A 22,554-nucleotide genomic window follows, 5' to 3' on the forward strand; every position below is an offset into this window, starting at 1 on the left:
AATACTGCATAACTAGTTTAGGAAATACAATTAGTATACAGGGTGTCCCAGGAAGAATGGTCAGTATTCAGGGACATGGCAGGAGCGACCATTCGAAGTAAAAATGTCTGGTAAACATGGGCTCTAAAATGCTACGAGCACTTCTTCATCTTTGATACTGTGAAAAAAATATCTTCTAGTGTGAGCTCTTCCTTTCCCATATTTTGAGGTGTAGTGGTATGAGCCAAAACATGAAACAAATGTGCAGTAAATACGGGCTCTTATGTGCATACCTTACGAGCTATGAGCACTTGTTCATCTTCTCCACTGTCAAACACATTTCATTTACTGAATAAGCGTTCATAGCCCTTGCAGTATGCATTTTAGAGCCCATGTTTACTATACAATTTTTTCTTGTTTTGGCCCATTCTACCTCATCCCAAAATATGGAAAGCAAAGAACTTGCTGTAAAAGAGATTTGTTTCATAGTATCGGAGATAAAGCAGTGTTCATGGCTCTTGCGGTATGCATTTACTAGTTTTTTTCTTCAAATTGTCGTTCTTTTCATACACCAGAATATTCCTCCTGAGCCACCCTGTATGTAAATGAAATCGGAGATCAAATATTTCGTGTTGCAGTAGTCCGAGATGAGGCACTTTGGCTAGCAAGTGGGCTGCATGGTTTTCGAGACTAAGTAGAATCTGATAGAATGCTTGGTGCTCCTCAGCTTTCAGATATTTATTAAAAGACATCTTCTATACACCATGAGCTGTTGTAGAAATGTTTTATTTGCGAAAACACGTTTTCGGGATTGTAGCCTGTCATCAGTGATATCTGATACAGCGGAGCAGACGACTGTATGTGCGTCGACTTCTACAAGTTATCATTATGTAGAAATCGATGCACGTACCGTTTTTGTTTGTTCCTCTGTGTCAGATGCCACCGATGATGGATTACAAAACCAAAAACCCGTTTTGGCAAATAAAACATTTCTAGTGCAGCTCATGGTGTATGGAAGATGACTTTTAATAACTTGCAGAATCTGATACTTTAGGGAATCACTTATGACAGTTTAATAGGGACACCGTTTTGGACCGTCGGTATCTCCGGAGTTTTCTTGGACTTTGATTTTTTTGTCTCACAGCATTGTGACATAGAATTTGTACAGAACAGTGTTGAGTTTGAGCTTAGTTTTATCTGTGCCAAGTTTCGAACAATTCTGACAGATGACAGATCCGTAGAGAACCACCAAAACGGCATCTACGCGTTGCTATACTGTAATTGAATTATTGTTTATGGAAAAAAATATGGCAGTGAACATCCCAATACGTTTGTATGAAGCGTATGGTAGTGATGCTGTTGATGGGAGTACTGTTGGACAATGCCAAAGAGTTCAAACGTCAGAAAGCTCGGAAACTGAGCTCCATAATCGGCCACGTTCGGAACGTCCTGTCACAGACCCTGCTCGCAGCATGGGGAATCGCGCAGATACCATTATTTCGTGCAGACCAATGCATCACAACTCGACAATTCGTTCTATAGCTACCTGCGAACATTTTAAGTTTGTTTGCAATGACTGACATTCTTGGATATTCGAAGGTGCGCTCAAGATGCGTTCCACGAAGGCTCACAACATACCACAAGTTACAAAGAAAAGCTATTGTATCTCAACTGTTGAGCAGTTTCAGGCCAAGAGAGATGCCTCTCTGTCACTGATCGTTACAGGTGACGAAACCTAGGTGCATCGCTATGAGCCGAAATAAAAAAAAAAAAAACACTTGCTGGAATGGCACCAACCATTATCAAGCAATAAATAAATAAATAAAAATAAAATACTCATAACAGCTGCATGGGCTGGCAAAGTCATGATGACAGACTTTTGGGATATTAATGGCGTTATTCTCTAGTATGTGTTGCCAAAAGGGACAATTTTTAATTCAAAGGCATAAATGAAGTATGTGAACAATTTCGAGAGCCGTTTCCAATGTGTTCGTCCTAAGAATCCTACAGAAATCTTGTTCCACCAAGACAATGCTCACCGACACACAACTTTCAGAACACGGAAACACATCGTAAACTGGGTTGGACGCCATTATTCGTATGGCTCAGACGCAGTGTAAAAATACAAGTATATAACATTAGTATATTTATATAATAGGAATACCGAGAGAAAAAATTACATATAAGACTAAATAAAAGTCAATATCTAAGTTACTAATCGATATTGGAGCTGTATCGTCAGATTTCGTGAGGTACTCCATCGTCCCTGATAGGAACGCACAGTACTTGATTATCTGGTTCGGATCCCCACAGTCACAAACTGGAGACTCTAGCACCCCATTTGTGAAGCTAGTCTGGGCATCGACAATGCACTGTGTGAGCTCTGTTCAATTTGACCCCCAGTTTCCTGCCGAGTTTTGTGTCATGATTATCACAGTTATACTTTCGGAACCACTCACGCTCTTCAGGACTTTCAGTAAGTCGGCAGTTCTTATCCCACAGGTTTCTCACCTCGACATTACTGGCATCTAGCTGTTCTGCTTGCCGTAACGGTGGCTTTCTTGAACGGACTCAATTTCGTGGTAGACTTGGTATGTCTTCCTGTATGGGTAATTCCAGGTTCTCTTGGAGCTTGCAGTATTCCCTAAGCAAGGCATCGCTTCTCTGGATTGTGGGTAGATAGGCATTGCTCAGCAGAGGAAGCCAATAAATGGGTGTTGGTCGGATTGTCCCAATTATTAACCTCATAGTGTGGTTCAACTGGACGGTCATCAAGTTGATGTGGCAGCTGTCTAGCCACACCGTGGCAAAATACTCGGCTGCTGAGAAGACCAGCGCAATGGATGATGTGCTCAAGGTATCTGCTGAAGCTCCCAATGTCATTCCACACAGTTTTTGAATGATACTGTTACAAGTTTTTATCTTGGCAGCGATATTTTCAAGATATAATTATATGGCAGGGTGCCACTAACCTACTTAGACTACTTGTTATTGTGAGGAGTATTTCCCTTAAGTTTCACTCTGATTTCCGTGTTAGCTTATTTTTTGTTCAGATAGGATGTATATACTTCAGTTTTACTTGTACTGGGTTTAAGTCGTCACTTTCTAAAGTAGGAGCTCATAACGGCTTGATCTTCTGTGAGAATTGTCTCCGCTTCTCCGAGATCTTTGGTTCTACAAGCAAGTGGTCCGCGTAGCAGAATTTTGTTGATCTTGTATTGGGGAGATCGGAGATATATACGTTGTATAATAGGCGGGCTAACACGGAGCGCTGTGGTAGACCATTACTTAATGTCCTCTCCTTGCTCAGATGTTCTTCCAAGTAAATGCGGAAACACCTATAGTTTATTATGGTGTTGACAGTTACAGTTTTTCAGCATCAGATTGTTTTTAGTAATTTGTGTATCGTCCCTTCTCTCCACACTGTGTCATATGCCGCGGTTAGGTCTACGAACGCGACAGATGTCTTCTCGTTTTCATTGAAATCAGCCTGTATGAAAGTTGTTAGGGTCAATACCTGGTCGTAGCAACTTCCCTGTGGCCTGAAACCTACTTGCTCGGCTGGGATATGTTCCAGAACAGCCGGCCGCTGTGACCGAGCGGTTCTAGGCGCTTCAGTCCGGAACCGCGCTGCTCCTACGGTCGCAGGTTCGAATCCTACCTCGGGCATGGATGTGTGTGATGTTCTTAGGTTAGTTACGTTAAAGTAGTTCTAAGTCTAGGGGACTGTTGACCTCAGATGTTAAGTCCCATACTGCTTAGAGCAATTTGAACCATTTTTTTGTTCCAGAACGAAGCCGCTAATTCTGTTGTCAATGAGCCTCCCCGAAGTTTGTAAGTACAGGTCAATAGGCAAATTGATCTGAAACTTCGAGGATGGTTAGCTGGTTTACCTGCTTTCAAAATTATCGATATTTTCGTTCTCTTTAGCTCGCTCGGCAGTGGTCCGCTACCTAGAATGTTGGAGAAGACGCGGACCAGCCACTTTTTTCGGCTATCATCCACGTTTTCCAGAAATTATGGGTATATGTTATCCAGACCAGGTGCTTTACCATGTTTAGTTTGTCTCAAGGCCTCATCCAATTCATTCAGTGTGAATGGTGAAGAGAAATTAGATACCTTTGGGCACTGAGCTTTTAGTAAAGTGAGTTCTCGTTTTATTTTGGTATGAACTAGATGTTTCAGCTACATAGTCAGCGATTTGTTTATCTGAAATACCAGGCGTCCGAAGTGGTTTATTAGAGGTTCCGCCGCGCTTACGCAGAAAGTTCCATACCTTTCTACTTGAATGTTTGAAATTTACATTTCCTATCGTCTCGCACAATTGTATTCTTCTAGCAGCGTCAAGACTCTGGAGGAGGTCGTCTGCAATACCGCTGCGGCCAGTTTTGCTATATTCTTCATAGACTAGTTCGCAATGTTCACTCCACCATGGTATATATTCTTTTCTGTATACACGAGGATACACTTCCTAGCAGCAGCAAGAACAGACAAATCGAGGGTTGCTTTTAAGTTCTGGTGGAATAAAACAAATATATTTATTTAGCAGCCCTGCGGAAATTCCATGTGGGTTGCGGTACAGATCTCGGTATTGGGACAGAGAGCCCCATATCGAGTATTTCTGGCCTGTGTTGGCTGTGTGGGAAATTAGGTATGACTTCTCTGGCTATAAGCATTGGGTGCCCTCTACAGTCCCGCGACACAAAGTAGGGATCTGACTTGTGGTCTCTACCCCAAATGGCCAATATGAAAGTTCCCAAATCTTTGGCATCATAAACCAGATATAGATTTTCATTTTCAGCCCAGTCGTTGAGTGTAATACTACATTCATTGTCACGTGTATAGTTCCAATGACCATGGTGACTGTTAAAATCTCCAGCATAAATCGAAGGGTGGACAGTACTTGGCAGAACATCCAATGGCCATGGCCCACTTGTTGGCTTGTAAATATTATTTATAATGATCTCCTCCATTTGTATCGAAACATAACGGATCTCATTTTCTATATTTGTTGAAATGAGGCGAACATGCTCGGTATTGCTCCTTACATAGGAGGCAACACCGTGTGCACTGTAATATGTAACACCCACGAGATCGTAGCCATGGATGCTACCTCTTTTATGCAGGTCTTCCATAGCTGGAGCGTGTATTTCCTGGATTAGAACTACGTCAATATCATTATCTGCAAGTAGTTTAGATGGGTACTCGCTTTTAGCTCCGCTCATGCCTTCTGTGTTTAAATGGCATCCTCGGACTGAAATGCCGAGTCTTTTAATCAGTTGGTCCTGAGAAGATCCAATTTACAAGGCCTTTTCATTTTGATTTGTCTGCATGTTTGTAGCCAGGAAAACCATTGTTTGGTATTGCTGCCGGTTCGTTCCAGCTCATTTAGCGTTACCCGTGGTGCATATGTAGTATTCTGCATACTACGGACACGAGCTAGTTTACATCACTGTGTATCCTTCTCAATAGCTCAGATCTGGCACACACGGACTTCCATCTGTTTATACGAAGATGGTATCTGTTCTTTCGGACACGCAGCTCTCTAGAATGAAATGATAATTAAATAAAGACCCTAAGCTGCCGACAGGCGTTGATATACATCAACGAGCACAGTTGAAAATGCGTGCCCCGACCGGAACCCGAAACCTGTGTTGGATGCACACGCATTGCCCGAACTCTTACGGGACTCGGTAAGATTGTCTGCCGCGAGTAATGAGTGTAATGGGCAGGGGTACTACGAATATAGTGTGTGGACATTCAAGTTGGGAATGTAGGTTCAAATGGTTCAAATGGCTCTGAGCACTATGCGAATTAACTTCTGAGGTCATCATTCGCCTAGAACTTAGAACTAAGTAAACCTAACTAACCTGAGGACATCACACACATCCATGCCCGAGGCAGGATTCGAACCTGCGACCATAGCGGTCGCTCGGCTCCAGACTGTAGCACCTAGAACCGCACGGCCACTCCGGCCGGCGGGAATGTAGGTGTCACGGGGAGCGTGCAAGGGATAAATCCCCGCAGTCGCAGTATCCTCTGTGCCCTCAGTGGCTCAGATGGATAGAGCGTCCGCCATGTAAGCAGGAGATTCCGGGTTCCAGTCCCGGTCGAGGCACACATTATCAACTGTGTCGTTGATGTATATTAACTCCTGTCGCCAGCTTAGTGTCTTGAATTAATTATCATTTCATTCCGTCTGTTTGGTTCACAAAAGGATCCTCTATGTGGGATAAACTTTGAAGATGACGAAAGTATAAAAATATGGCTACGAGCACAGAACAAAACCTTTTACGAACAGAGAATACAGGGTCTTAAACAACGCTGGCGTGAGACCATATGTCTTGATGGAGAATACAGTATGTAGGAAACTAGTACATGTAAAAGAAATGTTGGCTGATATTGTCACAAAATTCTAACTCTTAAAAATAAAAAAAATTGTGAGAAAAAATTGTGGAGCATTGTCTATTGAATAACTCTCGTAGATTTACTTAGATTTGATTTGCCTGTATCATGATACCAGATTAACTTACAATTTATTGGGAAATGGACGCATGTGGACTTGGATTAATTTACGATTGAATTTCGAACTTTAATTAAGTTCTTTGGATAGCTTTTATATCAAGATACTAGCTTCCAACTATCGTATTTATTTTGATGGAAATTGTTTTTAATTCAAATTTTAATTTATAATTTTAGTTTTCGGACAGTTCAGTGTCACCTTTTTTTCACTTGCAGACCTTTATAAAGCTTTACATTACTGTTACTAGTTATTCATAGATTTCTATGCATGAGTCGGCAGCCATGGTGCGTTTATGAAAGGGAACCAATTGTCCTGTAAAGCTAGTTATTCTCAACAAAACATTATGGTTGGCTAATATCAACTTCATTGTCATTTAAAAGTACGGGTTGTGGATCACTGCGAAGTCGAAATTTTCCAGTAGTGAAGTATAACAATCTTTTGATCAATAAAAAAAGCCTTCCAAGAACTGGTTTCATGTAATACACCAAAATTGTTTTGGGTTATTACAGGTACATGGGACCACCTCTAGCCACATTTGAGCAGTTTTGAACATGCATCATTATATTGTGTCGGCGGCAGAGTGGCCGTTGTACTGTGGTTGTGTGTTTGATCTGGTTTGGGCTCAGAGGATTAGTTTTGGTCAATGTCAAAATCTTCACCGAATATTAATCGCCGCAGGAGTAGCAAAGGATGTCTGGCGAAGCTTGGCTACGTAGGAGAAATTTGACACTCATGTTAAACAGTCATTATGAGTTTTATATTACTGTACAAAGTGACCATGTTCCTCATTGTAATTTAATTGAAAACTTTATGTTTTCAATGTTTTTTATTGAGCACTTCGGGGATTAAGTTCGTGAGACACTATTTTGTCAGGAAAATTGTTGGCTACTTCCAGTGTTTATTATTTTAATAATTCGTGCGTGACATAATTATTATATTTCATTATAAAATCTGTTTTCGCTTATTGTTTAATTCACAGCGTCAGTTGCGTAACCCGATGAAATTGTGGGCTGCCTTTGGAACACCCGAGAGAAAATTATAGAAACGATTAGTTAGAACACAATCAGCTAGTAATTTCAGACGAAACGTACCCCGCGGCGATTCAGTGGCCTCATCTTCTCGCCAGTTCAGCGGACGACGCTTAATACGTGTATTAAGTCGCAGCCTGTGTAACGAAGCGCCGCAGTGAACGGGCGCCGCTAATTTTGTAAGGCGAGCGCCCTCCTCTGCTGCTTCTTTAAAATTCCGACGAAGCTACCGTATCGCTCGTCCACTTCATTTATTAATCGAGCAATCCTGCGGTGAGCTTCTCCGGGACCATCAATCATGTCGGCGTGATAATGCTCTCGCGCGCTCACACTCAACGGTAATTTCCTTGCGCCGCGGCGCGCTTCCTTTTGCATTCTTCTAGGGTTCTGAGAATGCCCCTGAACGTGAAGCCCTAAGTGCTGCTCTTCATTTCTGCCAGAGTCGCACATGGTGCGAGCCTGCCTCAACAGTGTAGTCCCCACTCTATTCGTTTACTGCTATCCACTGCAACTGTGCAAGTGATGAGGTTAATTGTTCTTGGACTGGCACGTGGATGGCTCTTCAGTCAATGATATTTCTTTCTTGTTTTGTTTGTGCATATTATGCATTAATCTAAGTCAGCTCTATCTACAGAACAATTTTTATGCGGATTTTTAGAACAGCTGTGTGTCTTTCAAATGGCAAATTAGAATACGACGAGCTCATAAAGTTCTTTGTGTTATGAAACTTCTTGGCAGATTAAAACTGTGTGCCGGACCGAGACTTGAACTCGGGGCAAGTGCTCTACCAACTGAGCTACCCAAGCACGACTCACGCCCCGTCCTCACAGCTTTACTTCTGCCAGTACCTCGTCTCCTACCTTCCAAACTTAACAGAAGCTCTCCTGCAGATCTTGCAGAACTAGCACTCCTGAAAGAAAAGATCTTGCGGAGACATGGCTTAGCCACAGCCTGGGGAATGTTTCCTGTGGTGTGCATACTGTAAGACCTTCGGTACACACACCATCAGATTGTTTGACTTGTCGCTCTAACGAAGTAGGCGAGTGTCAGCAATATGTCTCGTGGTCTTATCGTGGCGTGTTTATCTTCTGCCGTTAGGTCAGACAACAGGAATGCCACTTGCACGCTTAGAGTAGCAGATTGACGGTGACCAACTTTAAGCAGAACTTTGATTAATTTTCACACACACTTATTAAAATAATAAAAAGCATAGACATTACGTAACTTGATTCTGGATGCTGTTTACAATTGACAATCTGAAGTTCCTTTGATCTTGATATGTTAATCTTATTCTCACATACCTCTGATACTTGACAAAGTGTCTATACATTTCTCTTCATGGCTATGTACAGGAATATGATAATCTTATTAGGCGCAGACTGAAACTTGGCTATAGACTGGTACGGACTGGTGCAGACAAATGCAGACTAATGCAGACTGACTAATCGGAGGTCTGTACACTCGTTATAATACCTCGCGTGTTCAGGTATCACTGTGCGAGTGTGATCCGCGAGGAGAAAAGGTTCTACGTTAGCAGCAATCTCATTGGCTGCGTTACATTTAATACGCGGATCGGCAGAAACAGAATTTGGTCCGTCCCTAAGGCAGCGCCATCTCGTAGTGTGGAGACAGACGAGCGCTGCGCCTGCGCTGTTGTGCTTAGTGGGGCGCGCTCTAGTGGGAAAGTTGTGTACGCGCTGACTACGCAGAACTATGAACACAACATTTCTAGAATGAAATTTTCACTCTGCGGTGGAGTGTGCGCTGATATGAAACTTCCTGGCAGATTAAAACTGTGTGCCGGACCGAGACTAGAACTCAGGACCTTTGCCTTTCGTGGGCAAGTGCTCTACCATCTGAGCTACCCAAGCACGACTCACGCCCCGTCCACACAGCTTTACTTCTGCCAGTACCTCGTCTCCTACCTTCCAAACTTAACAGAAGCTCTCCTGGAGACCTTTCAGAACTAGCACTCCTGAAAGAAAGGATATTGCGGAGACATGGCTTAGCCACAGCCTGGGGAATGTTGTGTTTAGGTGTTTTTGTGTTTAGCTGTGGCTAAACTTCCACAGCTGCTGAAACTTTAGAACTAGTCTGCTAAATTGGGTTTGACAGTTACGAGACAGGTGAATGATTTCAATATGGCCATACAGCTCTTCGAAACAATGCTCGTTAATGACATCCCGAAACCATAGCCATAGTCCAATAGGTCGATGAACCACGCTATATGATACTGGAGCGGTCAGTGATTAGATGTTTAAAAATACCTGACGTCATAGGAATGAGAAAAGAAAGACCACGGAACATTTTAAACCCACTATTAAGGATGAGGCAGCTTTGCACAAATTGGGTGACGATTTGTTAGATGTTAATCCAAACAAAATCTGAAAACCGTTTTTGCAGTATTGTTTGGATCATTGTAGGAAAATCTGATTCTGTGAGTCTATAGTTAGTTTGTGACTCCAATTCTTCAACTCGGAAACAGAACAAAAATGAAACCAGCGGTTGGAAACGGGTGGCTAGTACCAACAGGCAGAGTACCTCCATCTTTGGTGTCGTAACATGACGTGGGAGATATAAAGGTACATGTATGCAAATGTACGATGGAAACCAATAACCCTAGTGCAGAGGTACGTAGAGTCAAGCGTTTGCATGTCTTTATTAGTGTACAAGCTTAACTGGAGGTAATGCTCACTACATAGGATTTGCTATAGGCTGCTGGTCATTCGAGGCCACTCGATCTGAAAGCCTCCTCGGTCTGGTACTCTTCTGTTCGCCGGAAATCTGCATATCTCGACGTTTGGTGCCCTCTGTATACGGCACTTGGTTGCTTACCGACGGTACTTGACTGTGTCGCTATTTACTTCCATTTCGCAATCAGTGAACTTGAAATCACTGGATTCCCAATGCGAGTGACCTCTAAAGATGATTTTTTTTCTTTCCGCTACCCTTCATACTTCGGTGATTACAGTGGAATGGATATAGGTAGCGTTGTCTGCGATGCAAAAAGAATTCGTAGAGATTACTTTCTAAAGGGTAAAACAATAAGAGCCTGGAATGAGAGTGCTTTGTAGACTATTGCTGTAGTGGATATACTACTCTTACATACCGCGGGATTAAATAATGAATATAAGGTAGGGATAGCCACAACGGTCCCTGTCAAGATGACTGTCATCTGGGATATGTGCCAAGTACCATTTCTGCCGAGAGACTGGTGGCAACGCTGTATTCAGTGTTCTACATTAATCACTGCAGACGAATTAAAGTCAATACGTCGTTATAAAAGACAGTCTATACGAGCCCTTTTCTAAAAGCATACAACAAAAGTAAAACGAAGGGAAATATCTAGGAATGTTCTTGGAAGGAAGCACGATTTTCAGTTTTTACTTGCACATGTTTGGGAGCCGAGCTACAAAAGCCGTAGTAACATCTTGCAGTTTACCACTATGAGCATTGAGACCCTACTACGACGAAATAGTAACGGCAGTCGGGGTCTACGGTATCTGCGTATCATCAGTTCATAGACTACTTATAATGAAGCCAGTACAGACTCAGAAGGCTGCAAGTAATAACATTAAAATGTTTCTACAACTGGTACAAATAACAGTAATTTTATCCTGCAATACAAAAGAGTAATTAATGATAAGACACGTAAATTATTATTGTTGTTTTTTACTGAATTTAATCCTGACACGCTTTCTGTATTCGCCATTGACGGCAAAGATCCTAATGAGGTCAGCGTCAGGCGCAATACAATCTGGATGGATTGGGAAACGATGACAGGCATCAGCTGCTACTTTGGAATGAAAGAGCGTCTTCAGTAGGAAGTCCACCGCAAAATCCTCCGTCACGTCGAGCTCTACAGCATCAAATGTTGGTCTGTTACGCGTAGGCAGCACGTCGAAAAAGTATGATGGAATCATTAATGGACAGCTAATGATATTAGGCGGCATCACGTTTCGGATCATGGCATTAAAAAATCGTTGATGTTACACTGATCCAGATAAAGCAATTCAAGAAAATTGCCTATGATGGACTCGGTGTACACTGGCTGTGAAAGATGAAACAATGTCGAAGGCAGCCTTCACAGTGGAGATTGAAAGAAAAAGGTCGAAGGAACGACCAAAGCAACTTTGGGTAGAGATGTAACATACTGACTTGTACTATAAAACTTCACACCAAATTGACACAACCGTTCAAAATGGAGATTACGGATCCGCATAACGAACCATGACACACAGTTGTAGCTGTACTGAATTAAAAAAAAAAAAAAAAGGATTCGCTTAACGCTAATTGTGATTCATAATTGTTTAAAACGCTGACGTAGTCGTATCTAATACAAAAATAAATATCACAAATCATGATGCACAGTCCAATAGCTTAAAGGGCAAGTCCCGCAACCGAGTTACTTGAATGAAACTGAAATGACGACTACTCTTGCAGGAGTCAAAGAGACTCCTACGTAGTATCGCAATCTTCCCACTACGCGGAGGAGTGCAGGGAACTAGATTTCTTGAACGAAAAGGTAGTTTATAATGAATTAACAGTGAAGAAATTAAGTATATCACAGTAAACAGGATATTTATAGACTTTTACAGTAGGTTCCTGACCCTTGTTACGTCCGTATACATCTGAGTGCTGCATTAAAATCTTTGATTGCAACATTATTTTACCAATAGATGAGCTGACAGTCCTAAAATTTTATCTTGCCCGGCCGAGCGGTTCTAGGCGCTAAAGTCTGGAACCGCGCGACCGCTACGGTCGCAGGTTCTGATCCTGCCTGGGGAATGGGTGTGTGTGATGTCCTTAGGTTAGTTACGTTTAAGTTGTTCTAAGTTCTAGGGGACTTATGACCTCAGAAGTTAAGTCCCATAGTGTTCAGAGCAATTTTTTTTATCGTGCCCAAATAAAATTATGTGGAACATTGGCTATAAAAATATGTATCCAGTCTAATTGTTACAATACAGCGTGTTTGAAATATTCATCGGATTTCAAAAATGAAGATGAAAACTTAGAGTAAATTTTAACTTCCTTACAAGACTACAAAGTCTTTATTTTCAAAAGAACCACCGATTTTACAAGGTCATATCTTTTACATGCATACACATACAAACTTGGGGTACTTTTTGCAATTACGTTTAGAATCAAAATTTTGTCCCAACCACCGGAGGACACGACAGACATATAGACTAAAGTCCAACGCGTGCCTTACTTTGGCTAGCATGACTGGAGTTACAGCATTCCCTGTTGGTGATATGTGGCCTAGAAGTTCGCCCACATTTGTTAGAAGGGGAGACACGTAGACCAACTCTTTCACAAAACTACACAACAAAATATCAAAGCCGTCCGGAGTGGCCGAGCGGTTCTAGGTGCTACAGTCTGGAACCGCGTGACCGCTACGGTCGCAGATTCGAATCCTGCCTCGGGCATGAATGTGTGTGATGTCCCTAGGTTAGTTAGGTTTAAGTAGTTATAAGTTCTAGGGGACTGATGACCTCAGAAGTTAAGTCCCGTAGTGCTCAGAGCCATTTCTGAAAATATCAAATACAGAGATATTAGACGACCCAGGAGGTCAGTTGTCCATTGTGAGATTCCTACGGTCTATTCAACGCAAAAATAAATTGCTTATGGCTTGAGAGTTGAGCGTCCACCTTCGTAGCTGAGTGGTCAGCGCAGCTGAGTGCCATACTGACGAACCTGGTTCGATTCCCGGCACTATCAAGGATGTTTCCCTTGGTGGGGTGCATTCCGCCTCGTGAGGCCAACAGAGTAGATACTCGACCGGTTATTTAGTAACGGTTCCAATGTCAAGAAACCCGACAACGACCGGGAGAGCAGTGTGAAGATCACATGCTCCTCCATACCGCATCCAATCAAGCCGGCAGGGATGACACGACGATCGGTCGTGTACCATTAGCCCGTATACGGCCAGAATGCGGAACTTTAACTACCTTAATTCAATGGCTGAGTGTAAACAACCAATCGGACGTCACTTTGGTGACTTGCATGCCCCCAAACTACCCCAGTTATCCGACAGAGGAAAGGGGTCAATGCAGTTGTTTGTTAAGAAAAACACATCGCGCAGTTGTAACTGAGTTGCATCTGTTGAAACAGAGGACGCAAACCACCCTTTGTTGCTGTGTTAGCGCCACCTCATCTCGACGCACATGAACGAGTGAAGTGGCACAGTGGAGTTACAACATTAGACCCGCTATCTGGAGGAAGACTGTTCAAATCCGCGTCCGACCAGTCAGACTTACGTTATCCGTGACTTCCGTAAATTGCTCCCGGGAAATTTCTGGATGGTTCGTTCGAAAGGGCACAGTCGATTTCCTTCCCCGTCCTTGAAGCAATTGGAACTTTGACTCCGTCTCTAATCACCTCGATGTCGTCGGGACGTTAAATCCTAACATACCTTCCTTCGACGGAGATGAGATAAAGAGCGAGCGAATATGCTAGCTGCGCCAGAGAGACCCCTGCCGGTAACCACATGAACCGGCAACTGGCAGCTGGTGTCAAAGTAAACTTGGAGTTTGATACGTTAATAAAAGGACTACCCCAAGTTTATATTTTTATTCATTTAGAGGACGCAGTCTTATGACATAGAAAGAATGTTATTGTAAAACTCTGTACGTCACCAAGTATGCACAGTTAAGTCAATTGAAATAAAATTATTTTCATTCTTTTGTCTATATCAAGACCTGACACAACTTTCAGATAACTGAAAATTAAAGTAAATCATTGTATTTTCTTAATAAAAAGAAAACATTTTTGTGTGGTGCATGAGAGGATTGCATGAATACTGTAATATCTCGAGAATTTTGTCATGTAGCTTATTTTTCCGATGACATTGCAGGAAATAGAGAGCTATAATTATAGACAATATTTGTTTTACGAAATACAGAAACTTAATGTTAAGCTAACCTGTTATCCGTTGGTCAAGAATATCTCATAAAAATTCGCCTTGTTGCTTCCTTTCCTTGTGAACAAATCTTCGTTGCTCTCTAACTGGTATTAAGATCAAGCTCCTTTGTTCACAAAATAAATATTCCGGGAAAGTGCTTGTTATCATGGATCGTAAAATATAACGCTCTTTACCAAACGCGCTTCAAAGAAACGTTTCGCTTTTGTCGTGGCACGCTATTTGTGCATTGAATGAAGTTATTGATGTCTGTGGCTCCACCCTCACGATTAATTCACTCTACACTGTGTACGAAGGTGCGCTGCCTACCTTTACCGAGAGATTTGTTGGGGATTGACCTTATCAGATTATGAAATACAAGAAGTAACTACAAATGCTTCAGAAAATAATATCGTTATGGTTATGGATTTAAGAAACAAGGTCTGTGGTTTCTTATGACTTTGTCTGTATTATCTTTGTACCAGCAATTTTCTGCTCAACACAGCATTAAAAAGTACTGTCACACACTATTATATGCAGATACTTTGTCCCATAGTGGTATATACGATGATGTAGAAACACAGTATCTGATTAAGACTACCAGGAAACCTTTATGTAATGCGACACTGATGGTTCGAATGGCTCTGAGCACTATGGGACTTAACATCTGAGATCAGTAGTCCGCTAGACTTAGAACTACTTAAACCTAGCTAAACTAAGGTTGCGCGGTTACAGATTGAAGCGCCTAGAACCGCTCGGCCACAAGGCCGGCCATGACTAGGGCGTGGCCCCCTTATTGTGCTTAAGAAAAGGACAAATGTGGAGGGATATGAACGCATTTCACTGCGTTATACAGGGTAAACGGTATAGTAATATCGACAAACTACAGGGACGGGTTCCTGACTGGAAATAGAGGAAAAGAGGTCCAATGAACTTGAGTTCGGAAATGGACGGTGTGCGTGCAACGACGACAAATCTTCCCGGAACGCAGTACAGAGCTGCATCGCACCCATGTCACAACAGACGTTCAAAGTCGTCTCCATGGGATGTAACGCACGCGTTCACACGTCGCATCGTGGACTACCGCATCTTTAGTATTTTGGCTTACACCATGTTGGCGGTCCCTTGCCTGGAGATTGTACTAGGGTTAGTTTCAAAATCCCGTAGAATCCTGTCCTCCAAACCTGGTGTACGTACAGTCCGCCGTTTCCATGCACATTCATCTGTCTGAAAGGGCCCATGATCACACATACGCCCAGAAAGGGCTTGAAATGTTGTATGATGTCGTTGCTGTCTGTGAGGCCGTGCTGCTCTCGACCGTTTCCATCTGCTTAGTAGCGCGCAAACATCTCGGCTTCTTCCCGTCATGAGTACCGGACCATTCTGCCGCTTACAGCACGCTGCGTCTATCACACAGCCTGCAATACGCAAGGTCAGAGACACTTTCATTCATCAGCGCTACCTACAGTCCCAACGCCGCATTTCCAGACACATGTTCATAGGACCTCTTTCTTCCATTTCCACTCAGGAATTCGTCCCTGCAGTTTGTCGGTTTTATTAATGTTCACCCTGTGTACTGCGTACAGTAGTGGAACAGTTCGGAGACGATGATTGTATCAGCATGACAATGCACAATACCATAGGGCAAAATCTGTGGGCAATGGTTTATTCACGATAACATTCCTGAAACGCACTAGGCTTTCAAGGGTTTGGACCTGAGCTCAATGGGGCACCTTTGGGATGAGTTAGAAATTCAGCTTCACTGCCGTCCGCAGAGTCCAACATCACTACCTTCTGTCGTATTGGCTGCTGTAGAACGTATTGCCATTCCTCCAGGATGTTCAGACACGTCGTTGAAAGTGTTCCCAACGAAGTCATAAAGACAAAGAGTGGACACATCCCATATTAATTTCCACTACTAGTTGTCCGTATACTTTTGATAAGATATTTCATGTGTGTGAGTATCATTTGATACTGATAACCTCTTTAGATTAAAGAAGTTAAATATCATCAACAATTTCAAGTTCAAAATTAAAACAAAATTTGTTGCGAGTCCCGAAAAAATGGGAAAAATGGCAGGAAAGGAACTGATCTCTGACGCTACAGCCAATGCAGGGTTGAAGATGTAGTAATAATAGTAGTAATGGAACATTTTTACAAGGATACTGCACATGTGATATAACGATTTAAGAATAAAATATATAACACATATACACCGAAATTTACATACTTATACACTATGTGATCAAAAGTATCAGGACACCCTCAAAAACATACGTTTTTCATACTAAGTGCGCTGTGCTGCCACTTACTGCTAGGTACCCCAATCGGCGACCTCAGCAGTCATTAAATATCGTGAGAGAGCAGAATGGGGCCCCCTCGCGTAACTGACGGACTTCGAACGTGGGCGGGCGATTGGGTGTCACTTATGTCATACGACTGTACGCGAGAGTTTCACACTCCTAAACATCCTTAGGTCCACTGTTTCCGATGTGATAGTGAAGTGGAAACGTCAAGGGACACGTACAGCACAAAAGCGTACAGTCCGACCTCGTCTGTTGACTGACAAAGACTGCCGACAGTTGAAGAGGGTCGTAATGCGTAATAGGCAGACATCTATCCAGACCATCACACAGGAATTCCAAACTGCATCAGGATCCACTGCAAGTACTATGACAGTTAGGCGCGAAGTGAGAAAACCTGGATTTCATGGTCACGCGGCTGCTCATAAGCCACACATCCCGCCTGTAAATGCCAAACGACACCTCGCTTGGTGTAAGGATCATAAACATTGGACGATTGAACAATGGGAAAACGTTGTATGGAGCGGCGAATCACGGTGCACAATGTGGCGATCCGATGGCACGGTGTGGGTATGGCGAATGTCCGGTGAACGTCATCTGCCAGCGTGTGTAGTGCTAACAGTAAAATTCGGATACGGTGATGTTATGGTGTGGTCGTATTTTTCACGGAGAGGGCTTGTACCCCTTGTTGTTTTGAGTGGCACTATCAGAGCGCAGGCCTACACTGGGTAAGGTTTAGAACAAGTCAGTGTTCACCACGGCGCTTTATGACTGTGGTATGTAGGTAGACAACGCTCCTGTGTCACGTACCTGATGGTTATACAGGGTGTTACAAAAGGGTACGGCCAAACTTTCAGGAAACAGTCCTCACACACAAATAAAGAAAAGAAGTTATGTGGACATGTGTCCGGAAACGCTTAATTTCCATGTTAGAGCTCATTTTAGTTTCGTCAGTATGTACTGTACTTCCTCGATTCACCGCCAGTTGGCCCAATTGAAGGAAGGTAATGTTGACTTCGGTGCTTGTGTTGACATGCGTCTCATTGCTCTACACTACTAGCATCAAGCACATCAGTACGTAGCATCAACAGATAAGTGTTCATCACGAACGTGGTTTTGCAGTCAGTGCAATGTTTACAAATGCGGAGTTGGCAGATGCCCATTTGATGTATGGATTAGCACGGGGCAATAGCCGTGGCGCGGTACGTTTGTATCGAGACAGATTACCAAAACGAAGGTGTCCCGACAGGAAGACGTTCGAAGCAGTTGATCGGCGTCTTAGCGAGCACGGAACATTCCAGCCTATGACTCGCGACTGGGGAAGACCTAGAACGACGAGGACACCTGCAATGGACGAGGCAATTCTTCGTGCAGTTGACGATAACCCTAATGTCAGCGTCAGAGAAGTTGCTACTGTACTTGGTACCGTTGACCACGTCACTGTATGGAGAGTGCTACGGGAGAACCAGTTGTTTCCGTACCATGCACAGCGTGTGCAGGCACTGTCAGCAGTTGATTGGCCTCCACGGGTACACTTCTGCGAATGGTTCATCCAACAGTGTGTCAATCCTCATTTCAGTGCAAATGTTCTGTTGCTGTGTGTTTCCATTCCATGACTAATGTGATTTGAAAAGAAGTAATAAAATGAGCTCTGACATGGAAAGTAAGCGTTTCCGGACACATGTCCACATAACATATTTTCTTTCTTTGTGTGTGAGGAATGTTTCCTGAAAGTTTAGCCGTACCTTTTTGTAACACCCTGTATTTAGATTATCAATACGACGTAATGTATTTCAGAGCTGAAGTTGAAGCCTTTCGCCGGCCGGTGTGGCCGTGCGGTTAAAGGCGCTTCAGTCTGAAACCGCGTGACCGCTACGGTCGCAGGTTCGAATCCTGCCTCGGGCATGGATGTGTGTGATGTCCTTAGGTTAATTAGGTTTAATTAGTTCTAAGTTCTAGGCGACTGATTACCTCAGAAGTTAAGTCGCATAGTGCTCAGAGCCATTTGAAACCTTTCTTTGCAGATTACTCGTCACTAAACGGGATGATTAAAGGTTGCCTTACGCTTCCGTCATCAAAGCTGCTTGTTTTCTCTACTTTTACTACTACTACAAGGGTAGCCTATGATCTAAGTTAGATTGGAAGATGATTGCGAGACGGTGAAATCAGCGAATGTGATGTCGCGAGAAAATGTTTGGCGACCCTACCGATACCAAATAGCCAAGTAAGTGTATTCGTTTGTGTTTCATGAATTAAAAAGTTATTTTTGTTGTAATGGAGAGTCCCTTTTGGACTTTTGGGTTTACGATCGCCTTTCTCCCGAAAGCTTTGGGCATTCCGTGGTAAAATTCACAGTAGGATTTGGCACAATTATTGAAACTCATTAAGTCAACTCACTGCTTTAAAGGACGTCGTCTGATTGCTACCCTCTCTTTAGTCACTTACAACCAATTCTGACGCACCGCATTGCGTTCCCATCACACCTTAGTGCGGATGCTGCTAACGTTGTTTTTCAATATGTAAGTAATACCACTGCCCATATTATAGACTCTTAACGAGTGACATTCGTAGGTCACAGGAGTGTAGAATCTAAACTAAAAATTGGTCCGCATAAAACACTCTTCTCTCATTTATCGTACAACACATCTGCATGCATGGGACGACTGTCACGTTGATTTAACGGAGTCTACTGGATCCGTCATAATGAAGTTGCTTGCACATGATGGATTAGCATAGAGAAGTGCATTAAACTGGTCTTTGGACTGAAGACCACGACAAAAACTATATCAACTAAGTGTGTACACGAACATCCTTAAATCGTCCGCCGGCCGGAGTGGCCGTGCGGTTCTAGGCGCTACGGTCTGGAACCGAGCGACCGCTACGGTCGCAAGTTCTAATCCTGCCTCGGGCATGGATGTGTGTGATGACCTTAGGTTAGTTAGGTTTAATTAGTTCTAAGTTCTAGGGGACTGATGGCCTCAGAAGTTAAGTCGCATAGTGCTCAGAGCCATTTGAACCATTAAATTGTCCAGTAAGATTGGGAGTAGTGAAGGGAGGATTAGGGCACTCAAGGGCAAAGCTTGTTGAATATATATCATGAACAATCACATACCTATTACTTCCATATTGATAGGCACATCTTCTTAAATCATAATTAAGTGAGGTATCAAGAACATTCCGTACTCGCATACATACCATTAACGAACATGTAAAATAAAAACATTTCTGGATTAATGAAGACAACTAAAGGGGCGTTTAAATAATTGGTCGTCTGAAATACTAGCCAGTTTCACCTAGCACTTATATCTGAGAGAAACTGAGAACGTCAGTTAAATTTGAAACCCATGAAACCTATGTTTTTTTGTCTGTGCTCTTACGGGACATTAATCACCTAACTCTTTTCTTCATATTTTTACTTATAGATGATAGATGCTATCGAATATTCATAAAATTCACAGAGGATGACTTGCAACGTAGCTGTTGGTTTCTAGCTATCAGGATACTCCGGAAATAAAACAATTCCAAACCAAGGTCCATGATAGTTGTCTTCCGCAACAGGAGAGAAAATTTGAGCTCGTAAGTTTGCATCTGTGGCTGAGTCGAAGAATCTAGCAACTAATAAGCAGTTTTTACTGTATGAGAGATGGTAACATCCCAACGAACACACAAAAACTGGTTGTACTCTTACATGATCACTAGGACGTATGCACGAACCGTAACGTCATATTTGTGAGTTTGAAAGAGGACGCACTATTGGCAGGGGAGAATGTGATGCATCCATCTGGGAGACTGCTGCTCGTATGGGACGAAGTGTTTCGGCAGAGCAACGGATGTGTACAGAATGGTTCACTGAAGGCTGTAGAACACGACGAGATGAGTCAGGTAGCACCACCCAGGCCACCCCCAAAGAAGGTCGACATCTCATCCGAATGGCATAGCAGAACAGTTCTGAGTCGTCCTCGGCTTTGGCGCAACAGTGTATGTTAGAGAAGAAATGAACAACTCTGGCAATAAAATCAAATCAATATGGAATGTTGTTAGAAGGGAGACAGGAAAAGTAACCACTGGGGTAGGTTGTTACACTTTACTGTTCTGTTGGAGTAGATGACATTTCTAATAAGATATTAAAACAATGTGGAGCAATTACAGCTGATGTTCTGAGTCACATATGTAATGCATCACTAACTCAAGGTATTCCCCCAGACAGGTTAAAATAGGCCATTGTTAGGCCTCTCTATAAAATGGGGGACACCACAGATGTCAATAATTATCAGCCAGTATCCTTGCTTACAGCATTCTCAAAAATCTTCGAGAAAGTAATGTACTCAAGAGCGGTTAGTCATCTCAAGAGTAATGGGATACTTAGTAAATCGCAGTTCGGATTTCAAAAATGCTTTTCCACTGAGACAGCAATATACAATTTCACTGTCCACGTAATAGAGTCTTTAAATAGTAAAATGTCACCATTAGGAATTTTCTGTGACTTGTCCAAAGCATTTGATTATGTGAACCGTGACATTATGTTACAGATATTACAATTCTATGGTATAAATGGAACAGCATATGAGTGGTTTAAGTCATACCTACAGGACAGGAAGCAAAAAGTTTCTTTATATGGGTGAAGTGATTTAAATAAGTTTGCCATTTCATGTAACTGGAGTGAAATTACATTAGGTGTTCCACAGGGTTCAATCATGAGTCCCCTTCTGTTCTTGATATATGTGAACGACCTCCCTTCCTATCTGAAACAGGAAGTTGAACTGACACTGTTTGCTGATGATAAAAGCGTCATTATTAATCCAGTAAAATGAAGTCAAATTGAAAATGATACAAATAAGATCTTTGGAAAAGTCATTAGCCGGCCGAAGTGGCCGTGCGGTTAAAGGCGCTGCAGTCTGGAACCGCAAGACCGCTATGGTCGCAGGTTCGAATCCTGCCTCGGCATGGATGTGTGTGATGTCCTTAGGTTAGTTAGGTTTAAGTAGTTCTAAGTTCTAGGGGACTGATGACCTCAGCAGTTGAGTCCCATAGTGCTCAGAGCCATTTGAACCATTTTTTGAAAAGTCATTAATTAGTTTTCTGCAAATGGGCTTGCTCTAAACTTTGAAAACACCCAGTACATCCAATTTTCTGCTGCAAAATGTACAATTCCTTCAATAAATATAACACATCAACAGAAGTCAGTAGACAGGGTAGATCATACTAAGTTTTTGGGTGTACATATAGATGAGAATCTTAATTGGAAAATTCATATTTTGGATCTGCTAAAGCGACTAGGTTCAGCAACTTTTGCGATCAGAATAATTGCCAATTTTGAGGATATAGAAATTAGTGAGCTAACATACTTTGCATACTTTCAGTCTCTGATGTCAGACGGAATAATATTTTGGGATAACTCAACATTTAGACAAAAAGTATTCTCTGCTCAAAAGAAAGTGGTTAGAATAATGTGTGGGGTTCATAGTCGCACATCTTGTAGGCAGCTTCTTAAAAGATTGGGAATTCTTACAACAGCCTCACAATACATCTAGTCACTAATGAAATTTGTTCTCAACAACATGGGCCAGTTTAAAAACAACAGTGACATTCATGATTATAATAACAGAAAAAAGAAAGACTTACACTATCCTTTGCTCAACCTACCTTTGGCACAGAAAAGGGTAAAATATGCTGCTATAAAAATTTTCGACGAATTTCCAGATGAAATAAGGTGTCTGACAGACAGCAGTAATAGCTTCAAAAATAAATTGAAATCATATCTCCTTGACAACTCCTTCTGTACAATAGATCAATTCTTGAATAGGAATAAATAAATCTATA

The sequence above is a fragment of the Schistocerca americana genome, chromosome X, assembly GCF_021461395.2.
Source record: "Schistocerca americana isolate TAMUIC-IGC-003095 chromosome X, iqSchAmer2.1, whole genome shotgun sequence".
Classification (NCBI taxonomy): domain Eukaryota; kingdom Metazoa; phylum Arthropoda; class Insecta; order Orthoptera; family Acrididae; genus Schistocerca; species Schistocerca americana.